Source organism: Eriocheir sinensis, unplaced genomic scaffold, assembly GCF_024679095.1.
Source record: "Eriocheir sinensis breed Jianghai 21 unplaced genomic scaffold, ASM2467909v1 Scaffold694, whole genome shotgun sequence".
Classification (NCBI taxonomy): domain Eukaryota; kingdom Metazoa; phylum Arthropoda; class Malacostraca; order Decapoda; family Varunidae; genus Eriocheir; species Eriocheir sinensis.
The window spans coordinates 115,594-126,724 of NW_026112047.1; the positions used below are offsets into that span (position 1 = coordinate 115,594).

Below are 11,131 nucleotides of genomic sequence, written 5' to 3' on the forward strand. Positions count from 1 at the left end.
TTTAACTTTAATAAGGCAAATTTTTAACAACTTGGGAAACATTTTGAGGAAGCACAATGGGATACTTTTTTTGAGGCTGAAAATGTGGAGGAAAAATGGGCTATCTTTCTACGGATTTACAACGAAGGAGTGGAAAAGTGGGTACCAAGGATGAAAGAAGGCCAGACATCAAGAGAAGAGTGGTACAATAGAAAGTGTGTTGACGCCAAGCAGGATAAGGAGAAGGCATGGAACAAATGGAGAAAAAATAGGAGGATGGATCTATGGAATGAGTACAAGAGGAAGAGGAATGCTTATGTCAAAGTAAGAAGAAAAGAAAAAAAGAATTTTGAGAAAAATATTGTAGATAAGTGCAAAGACCAGCCAAAACTGCTTTATGAGTTCATAAATGGAAAGTTGATAAAATAGAGATGAGATTCAGAAAGTTAAAGTTAGTGGTGAAACTTTTGATAGTATAAGTGAAATAGTAGAAGTGATGAATAATTGTTTGCAAACAGTGTTCACAAAGGAGAGTGAGTTTGAAGGTGTAGATGCAGTGCCGGGGAATAGAGTGCATGGGTCTGGAGAGAATACAAACATCAGCAGATGAAGTTATAAAATTATTGGAAGAATTGGATGCGAGGAAATCAGCAGGACCGGATGGTATATCAAATTGGGTGCTAAAAGAGTGTAACCAGCAAATAGCTGAAAAGTTGAGCAACTTGATTAATGTCTCACTAGCACAAGGGAAGGTACCGAGAGACTGGAAGAGGGCTAACATCGTCCCAATACATAAAGGAGGAAGTAAGGAAGACCCGTTGAACTATAGGCCAGTGTCATTAACAAGTGTAGTAGCAAAGATGTGTGTGAAAATTATAAAAAAACAGATGGGTGGAGTATTTAGAAGAAAACAGTACATTAACAAATAGCCAATTTGGATTCAGAGGAGAACGGTCTTGTGTAACTAATCTGATCAGCTTCTATTCAAGAGTAATTGATATAATACAGGAAAGGGACGGTTGGGCAGATTGTGTGTATCTGGACTTAAAGAAGGCATGTGATAAAGTACCACACAAGCGATTAATATGGAAACTTAATCATGTTGGAGGTCTGGGTGGTTCAATATTGGATTGGATTGTGGACTTTTTGACGAAGAGAGAAATGAGAACAGTAATTAGGAATAATAAATCAAGCTGGATGGAAGTGACCAGTGGAGTCCCCCAAGGATCGGTGTTGGCTCCGATTATGTTTGTAATATATATTAATGACATAACAGAAGGGGCGACAAGCTATATGAATATGTTTGCTGATGATGCTAAAATAATGAAGAAGACTGTGTAGCCCTGAGCCAAGATCTTGATATAATAAGCGAATGGTCATGCAAATGGGAAATGACATTCAATACAGAGAAGTGTAGCGTAATGGAGTTTGGTAAGAGCAGTAGATGAATATCCCGGAACTTCTCTCTGAGTAATGAAAGAATCATGAAAAAAACTGAAGAAAAGATTTGGGGTGATCATAACAGACAAGTTATCCTTTGGAAAACATATAGACCGGATAACTGAAAAATACAATCCTCTTAGAAACATAAAAGCAGCATTAATATATTTAGATGAAGAAATGGTAAAGAAACTAATAACATCGATGATACGTCCAAGACTGGAATATGCAGCATTAGTGTGGTCACCTATGTTGAAGACAGAAATTATAAAGTTGGAAAGAGTACAAAGAGCAGCGACTAAATTACCGGAAACTCTGAGAGAACATACCTATGAAGAAAGACTGAAGAAATTGGGACTAACAAAACTAGAGAGAAGAAGAGAGAGAGGGGCCCTAATAGCATTGTACAGGATACAAGAGGGATTGGAGAAATTGGACAGGGAAGACCTAGTGGTACGTGACAGAAGTGTGACAAGAGGCAGTGATAAGAAATGACAAGAAATACAGTTTTCCATACAGAAGTATAACAACATGGAACGGACTGACAAGGAGACTGTGTGTGCAAAAACGATTCATGAATTTAAAGCCAAACTGGATAATAAGCATTATGGAGATGGGACAGCACGAGCCTAGTACGGTATTTCACAACTAGGTAAATACACACACACACACACACACACACACACACACACACACACACACACAAAACCACACACACACACACACACACACACACACACACACACACACACACACACACACACACACACATGCAAGACACTTGGTCTGCTGCTTGATCTAGAGTACCCGCTGCAAAGAGGCCTGGAGGACAACACTGAAGTCTTCTCCCCTGTACAAGCAGCATGACTGGTGAAGCTTTTCTCACCAACCAAACTACTAATGGTGTCTCTCTTCTCCAAGGAGTCGTGGTAACTACATTTTTCACCTTTCAGCTCACCCCTGCAGGAAGGTTTGCATAGATATGACACTTTCTCTTGAGCGTTCCCCTTGGCTGCTGAAGTGTTTTCAAAATCACACAAAGAAGTAAAGAGAGCACCTTGCTGGGATCCTGCTGAACCTGATCTCCATTCTGGCCAGCAGCAGTATTTTGTAGCCAGTTTTATGTAAAATGTCTCCTGGTGACTGTAGTGCTGCTTCCTGCCTGTGTGCATGCCTCACTGTTAAACATACCTCTTGGGAGATGGTGCAGGCTGCTCTCCTCACCCACAATATGAGGCACGGGTGAATACTCTTGTGGTCTCCAGCGAGCAAAACTTGCATCATCTACCAAGGTCTTTTCTGGTGAGTCTCCCGAGTTTGGCCGCCAAGAAACACCTCCTTCGTCCAGGGGTGAAGACCTGAGGCTTAAGGGTTCTGCTTCACCTGCTGTCTTGGCCCCAGCAGCCACTTCCCTCCTGGCTTGTGGTGGCTTGACATCCTCACACCTGCAACAATCCTCATCATCATCATCACCCCAAGCTTCACCCCCTGCCCAAGTGTTGCCTCTCACCGGCAGTCACTAACAAGGACTGGACCTTACAAAAGAGTCTGTTGGAGAAAATCCTGAGCTGACTTTGCTTTTTAGAGAATGCAAGAGGATTTTCAATATCAGTTTTGATTAAAAATATGCATCTTTAACCCCTTTACTGCAAATTTCATACCAGAAGACATCAACAAGCTACATTAATTTAAAAAAAAGTGTCTGCTACAATAATGAAAAAAATGGCAACAGGAATGGAACAAAAGTTAGCTGCTACAATAATGAAGAAAATATAAAGTCCTGCACCTTGGGAGGGAATATCCAGCACACCAATACCACATGGGAAACACTCCACTATCCACCACAGAGCCAGAGAAAGACCTGGTAGTACATGTTTTCATGGTACCAATGAAACCAAATACATGCCCATCGCAGCGGACGGGTTAAAGATGCTTTATACCATAAGTTTTCCCAAGGATAATTTCCAAAAAAGCTCAAGGCTTCTCACCTGGACATTGAAGTGTTCCTCGGGATGCTCTCGGGCGACAGTGGCCTGCTGCTGTGCAGCCTTCATGGAGAGACTCATCGTCACTGCTGAGGGCGCTGTCCTGCTGCCCCGCGCTGACCTCTGTGAGTCTGCTCCCAGGCAGGCGGCAACCTTGGAAACATTTATAAAGAATAAGAAGAGGCGACACTGGCCACACTTATAACTACCATGTCTGTTTTGTTTATATTCCCTGCCTGTTCCCTTGTCAGTAATCTGTCAGCTGCAACACTTACCAGCATCTTGGTCCACCTGGGCACTCTGAGCCTGTGTCCGCACCACTGCACAGCCTTCAGACACCAGTACCAGCACAAGATCTTGTGTCAGCCAGTCTTTGGGTGTCTCAGGGAGGCCGCTTGCCTTCAGCCGGGGCACCAGGCCGCCCAGCACTCCCAGGAAGGCTCACGGCCAGCCTGCTGCTCACACAGCCTGAGAGTGAGGAAATAATCAGAATAAAAAAAAAAAAAATAACATGGAAACAAATACCTCACATACACAGTTTCTTACTAACTAAGAGTGAATGTTCATATTCTTGTCAAAACATTCAATCATTATACCTTAGGAACACTTTGGGGTTATCCAGATGATGCACAATGATACAACTAAATATTTACTGCAATATCAGAGTGAAACATCAACCAACATGAATCAATTAGGAGGTTATCAACGGAACATGACAATGACTCCATGCGCACCCTCATGGTTGAGGCCGACCGACTCAAACTCCACCTTGGCTGATTTCCCACACATTGACCCAACAAGGCTTGCAGTGGCCGGGCCCAGCGCTGGATGGGCTCTGCAGAAGAAAGTTGAAAAACAGTGTTTGTAGAAAGAAGAAAAAAGATGCTGCAACAACCACAAGCTTCACCTCTTTGTGTCCATCAGTATACTGGAGACAAGAATGGAAACTAATTCAGTCTTGCTAAATAACTGTTGAGCAAGCCCTTCAGTTCGGCAAAGAATTGTAAAAAGAAAAAATACACTCCCAAACCCCAGTGCTTGGTCTGCTTGAGGATCCTGATCACTGTACTGCTGAACAACAACCAAACATGACTTGTCACACATGACAAATTTCACATTAGGGTTACACAGTATTAATGCACATCCCATGCAAGAAAAATGGCATTACATTACTATGTTTAACCCTTGACTGTGGATTTCCTACCAGAAGACCTCACCAAGCTACAGGAGTGGAACAAAGTGTCTGCTATAATTCAATGAAGAAAATGTAAAGTAATGCACCTTGGGAGAGGATATCAAGCACACCAATACCACATGGGAAACACTCCACTATCCACCACAGAGGCAGAGAAAGACCTGGGAGTGTATGTTACCAGGTTACCAGCGAAGGACAAATCCCTGACAATCGCAGCGGACAGGTTAACCATCAACAGTCCACTACAGGATTATGGCCTTTCCTAGGATGCTCTAACTCTCCTGTCCTGTTAGTATACTCCTCCTGTTCAGGCTAATGCAGGCTAATTCCATTTTCCGCCTAGTTCTCTGTCTGGCGTTAGGTGCTCCATCCTGCCCCGGCAAATGTTCTAATTCCTTTCACCTGGTTCTCTGTTTGGTGTTAGTGTGCTCCATCCTGCCCAGGTAAGGTTATAATTTCACTTTCCACCTGGTTCTCTGTCTGGTGTTGTCTCAATCCTGCCCCAACAAAGGTTCTAATTCCACCTCTCCACCTGCTGGTGAAGAGGTGGATTAGATCTGTTGGGGCAGGATGGAGCACACTAACTCCAGACAGAGAACCAGGTGAGAGGTGGAATTAAAACCTTGCCGGGCAGGATGGAACACATTAACACCAGACAGAGAACCAGGTGGAGTGGTGGAATTATAAACTTGCTGGGGCAGGATGGAGCACTAACACCTGACAGAGAACCAGGTGGAGCGGTAGAATTAGAACCCTTTGTTGGGGCACGATGGAGCACACTAACACCAGACAGAGAACCAGGTGGAGAGGTAGAGTGCAGGCGAGATTGAGGAGGCGGGGTATAAGGACACCACTGCCTACAGTAACTTTCGGTAATGTACAATCAACTCGAAATAAAATAGATGAATTAGCAGCAAACTGTGAATATATAAGGAACTACCGAGAGAGTAGCTTCATAGCATTAACCGAAACCTGGCTTGAAGACAAGGATGTTGACGAAACAGTAAATATTGATGGTTTCTTGATAGTCATGGGAGACATGAAGGACGTGGTGAAACAGAAGGGAGGAGGGCGGCGGTGTACATAAATGAGAGATGGTGTACTCAGGTTAACATAAAGGAACATTTTTGTTGTGACGACCTGGAATATTTAGTAATATCATGTAGACCTTTTTACCTACCACGTGAATTTAATAATGTGACGATTATAACTGTATACATCCTGACTGATGCCACTGAGGCAATAGCGAGTAAGTTATCACTAAATTGTGTTAGAAAATACGAAAATGAAAATCCTGAAGGAATTATGAAAGTGTTGGGGGATTTTAACCACTGTAATTTCCAACCATATGTACCTTTGTATCAGCAAACTGTAACTTGCCCCACTAGAGATAATAATATTTAAGATAAAATGTATTGTAATGTAAGGAACGGTTATCGTTCTTATCAAAAGCCTAAATTAGGTAAATCTGGCCACAATATGGTGTTTTTGGCTCCCACATGTAAGCAAACTCTGAAATGTAAACTGTGCAAGAAAATTAAGGTGCAGGATTGGAATAATGAGCACATGGTGAGTCTTCAAGGCTGTTTTGATTGTACAGACTGGGATGTGTTGTATAGTGAGTCCAACTCTATTAGTGCAAATGTAGATGTTTTAAATTCATATATTGTACAGACTGGGATGTGTTGTATGATGAGTCCAACTCTATTAGTGCAAATGTAGATGTTTTAAATTCATATATTGTACAGACTGGGATGTGTTGTATAATAAGTCCAACTCTATTAATGTAAATGTAGATGTTTTAAATTCATAAATTAACTTTTGTACCAACATGATTGTTCCAACTAAGTAAATTAGCATTTATCCAAATAACAAACCCTGGATAAATTCTGATATCAAAGCGTTATTGATTGAAAAGAAGAGAACTTTTATAAATGGTGACTGCATGCAAAGTAAAGTGATACAAAGCCAATTAAATAGGAAAATACTAGATGCTAAACAGTCAAATAAAGTTAAAATTGAAAACTTATTTAAGTCAAATAAGTCAAAAGATGCTTGGACAGGGGTAAACTACTGAGTGGCTCTAAAAAGAAAAGGTCATTAAAAGACCCACCAAACATGTAAATGATTTGAACTCCTTCCATGCAAGGTTTGATGTGCACCATTTTAATACTGAATGTGAAAATATTTTGTCAATGGTTAGGGGCATCAATGTAGAACGAATAATAATAACTGTGATGATACGATGAACTCCATGAAACGTATACAATGTGGAAAAGCAAGTGGACCCGATAAAATTGGTTCTAAACTACTAAAATCCTGTGCCGAGCAACTTGCTGATCCACTGTGTAAACTTTTCCAAGCTTCACTTGATCAGAGTACAGTACCGGATGTGTGGAAAATGTCAGAGATTATTCCAGTACCCAAAAACAACCACCCAAGGGAGTTTAATGATCTTCGACCCGTAGCCTTAACATCAATTATAATGAAATGTTTGGAGCACATTGTGAAGAGGTACATTTGTTCAAGCGTAGATCCCTTGACAGATATTTTGCAATTTGCTTATTGTCAAGGTATGAGTGTTCAGGATGCTGGGTTAACCTTACTTCACCAAACTTACGAACATTTAGAAATCCGAAATTCACAGGTTAGAATTATATTTATAGATTTTAGCGCTTTCATTAAAATTCAGCCAAATATTTTACTTAACAAATTACCAGAGATTAATATAAACAGTAATATAATACTGTGGATATATTTTTATATTTTGCAAATACCTCAATACACCATTTTTTTTTTTTTTTTTTTGTAGCGGCCTATTGCGCCGGTAGGCTTCTTCCTGGTGGGGCCTGATGGTCGGCCCAAGGCTTCTTCCCGGTGGGGCCTGATGGTCGGCCCAGCCCGTTCTGGCACAGGCGAGTGTTGTTAGTGGCGCCATCTTGTGTTGGCCCCATGCTGCCCCCGAACTCATCTTTCAGCCTCTCTTTGGAGAGGTTATCTAGAGCCCAGGTTGATGGGTGGTCTTCAGGCCAGCATGGGTAGTCTTAGCCACCGGCAGTGACTGAAAAACCTCAACTGTGTGGGCACACTAACACCAGACAAGAGAACCAGGTGGAGAGGTGGAATTATAACCTTGTTGGGGCAGGATGGAGCACACTAACACCAGACAAGAGAACCAGGTGGAGAGGTGGAATTATAACCTTTGTTGGGGCAGGATGGAGCACACTAACACCAGACAAGAGAACCAGGTGGAAGATGCTTGGACAGACCTTTATTTTGCAGTGGACTATTCATATCAGAAGACAATTTTCTTTATACTCTTATCATCACGGCCATGGGTGGTGTGGTGCCAGGTGTGTGTGGATGGCCATGGGTGGTGTGGTGCCAGGGGTGGTGTGGATGACAGGGAAGATAGGGCAGTAAGGTGTGTATGGGTGTGTGTGGATGGCCATGGGTGGTGTGGTGCCAGGTGGTGTGGATGACAGGGAAGATAGGGGCAGTAAGGTGCATGGGTGTGTGTGGATGTGCCAGTGAATGGTAAGGGAAGGAAAGGCAGGAGGTGCTGGCCACGCACCATGGAGTCCCCAACTAGGCGAGTCTCGAACTCATCCTCCATGGTGTCTGCCAGCACCTGGAACCATTGAAGGTAGTGGGGGTCAGTAAATCCTTGGTTGCCTGTTTCCAGTTTGGCTCCATTCCTCACAGGTTGAACCTGACATCCTGTGAAGCAGGAAGAGAAGCGTTAAGTGGGGCAGGCTGGAAGTTGTCCTGTGGGGCAGGCTGGGAGTTAGCCTGTGAAGCAGGTTGGGGTTAGCCTGTGAGGCAGGCTGGGGTCAGCCTGTGAGGCAGGCTGGCGGCTGTCCCAGAGGCAGGTTGGGGTTAGCCTGTGAGGCAGGCTGGGGTTAGCCTGTGAGGCAGGCTGGGGTTAGCCTGTAAGGCAAGTTGGGGGTTAGCCTGAGGCAGGCTGGGGTTAGCCTGTGAGGCAGGCTGGGAGTTAGCCTGTGAGGCAGGCTGGGAGTCAACCTGTGAGGCAGGTAACACGTCCTCCCGTGAAGCAGGAGGGTCGTCTGAGAGGGCACAGTCTCGGTGGAGGGCCTCCACCATCGATGGTGGAGTCACTGCCACATTACTTAAAACAAATTCAGTCACAGCCTTCTGAAGTTGTAATCTTTGAACGCAGAGGCGGCAAGTTCTACCAGCTGGAAGTACTGAGCTGCAAATCGTCCGGGACAGACGTCACACTTTACGGAGGTTCGAAGGCATTGTTAGAAATTTAAGGAGTTAACAGTTAGGCAAATATTAAAAGCGCTTTCGAAATAACTTAAAGTGTGACCATAAATTGAATTGGATAAAATTGTGCATGGAAATTAGATACTGATGTGTTAGATGCCTCCAACACTGGGAGTTCGCTCCACTGGGTCTTGAAATGCCTCAAAGACCAATCGCTTGTCCTGAGCCTCAGTCACGAGAGAGACTTTCACAACCCGGCACTTTTCAGCAATTGTCCTTGAAGTTTTGTCCCATAGAATGGGGCCGGTGTAGTCACACAGAGCAGAGCTGGCAAAGAAAGAAAAGGAATCAGCAATTGTTCCCACCTTCCGAAACGTCTAACCCAACTCTGCGACCCTTTCGAGGCCTGGCCAGTGGCACCTGTCACCAGGTGTTCTCCACCAACTTAGAGAGTATCAGACGCCCTTCCTGAGAGACAAAAAAGCTGAAATATTCCTTGAGTATAAGAAAACCCCAGAAACTCCACCTAGAAGCCGGGAGGTACAATCTCAAATGACCCACGGAAGACATCTCTTTCAGGAGAAAACAAGAACCAGCTGTTATGCAGAATAGGGATGGGAGTACCGTCGATAGAAGGGAGGACGGGGAGCTCACACTGACAACTGGTTCCTAGGGAGGCTTTTTAGTGAAGAGGTCGCCACACTCCTCACACCGCAGGCCTAAATAATTAGGCACGGTCCAGCTGACTAGGACCCTGGAAATCCAGCCATTGTCTCATAAAGAGATCCTCTGCCTGCAATCCAATCCACCACTGCTGCTGCCCAGAGGCTTCACCGTGACACTGGCACGGGAGACAGATCAGGTATTACACCTTGTCCAAGGGGTGACCTGAGACTATGCAGGCAGGGACGTCTAGTTCCTTGAGGTGAAAACACTTCACCCGCATACCTGGACCTTGAGGGACTGACTGACTGGTTCTTGTTGGTATAAGGACAGGAGATCAGGGATGAGGGAGGGACAAAAGACAGGGGAACTGAATCCTGCAACATCCCTGACCCACACTTACTACACCACCAAAACAACGAGGGGAGTAAAGCCAAACCTTGAGGTATGCCTGAGCACATTGATGGCCTTGTTAACCTTGGTGTGGAGGTTTGTGGGCCAACCTGTGGTAGAGGTGATGGCCAAGGTGGAAAGGGCCATGATCTTGTCCGCCACCACTGTCACACTTTCCACTATTCAGCAGCATGTTGACCAAGTGATCCTGTGAATGCAGGTGAAAAAGGTGAATAGAGTCATGCTGTCCAGCTTTGTAATGCAAGAGTTAGCCTGCATCTTCACTCCCTGGCAGCAAGTTGACCAAGTAATTATGAGGAGGGTGAAAATAGGAACAGAATCATGCTGTCCAGCTTTGTAACGCAAGAGTTAGCCTGCATCTTCACTCCATGGCAGCAAGTTGACCAAGTAATCATATGAGGATAAAAGGGGAGTAGAGTCGTTGCCCAACTTTGTAATGCAAGAGTTAGCTGCATCTTCATTCCTGGCATCACATTGAAGAAGTTATCATGTGAGTAGAATCATGCTGTCCACCTTAATAAACACATGTAGGTGCCTCCTCTGTTTCCTGTGTAGGGAGGTGCAGGCAATCAGGAGTACACAGCAGGAGGCTGCAAACACACACAATGCCTCTGTCCCTCCCACCATGACATTACAGTAGTTTAAGGGACACAGAGGAGGCTGAATCAAAACTATACCAGACATTATTATTATTATTATTATTATTATTATTATTATTATTATTATTATTATAGATCAATAAAGGGGCATCAAGGGGAAGTAAAACTGGTATAGACACAATCAAAGTCCCCATAATGAGCAGACACGAATATGAAAAATAAGAAATAGTTCTCAAAGACACTCAAGTGAAGAGGATAAGAAGAAAGGGACAGAAACAAACACTAACATTCTCTACTCTCCTCACCTTCACGTCAGAGCAGTTCATGAGGGTGAGGGAAGCTGAGGGCTGCAGCACGGGCAGGGGCTGGGAGAGTGACCACAGCGGCAGCAGGGACCCAGGCAGACCCAAGGCTTCCATCTTAGGTGATTGCTGAGAAGGAGGAAGGAAGGTGCTGGAAAGTGCATGAGGGGAGGTTGCCAGCCCCAACAGCACTAAAGGGTGTGGCTGCTGAGAAGGGGAGGAAGGAAGGTGCTGGGAGGTGTTATGAGGGGAGGCTGCCAGCCTCAACATCACTAAAGGGTGTGGCTGCTGAGAAGGAAGGAAGGAAGGTGCAGGAGGTGTTAT

At 44.3% G+C, this 11,131-nt stretch overlaps 1 long non-coding RNA gene across 1 annotated transcript; it reads right to left on the reverse strand.

Annotated features, from left to right (window-relative positions):
* Positions 1-1,550: 1,550 nt before the first annotated feature.
* LOC126993870 (uncharacterized) lies at positions 1,551-3,877 on the reverse strand. Its single transcript, XR_007748411.1, has 3 exons — positions 3,680-3,877; positions 3,408-3,557; positions 1,551-2,864 (listed from the first exon to the last, which is right to left on the reverse strand). It is a non-coding gene; the product is annotated as an uncharacterized LOC126993870 (long non-coding RNA).
* Between the last annotated feature and the right edge of the window lie 7,254 nt (positions 3,878-11,131).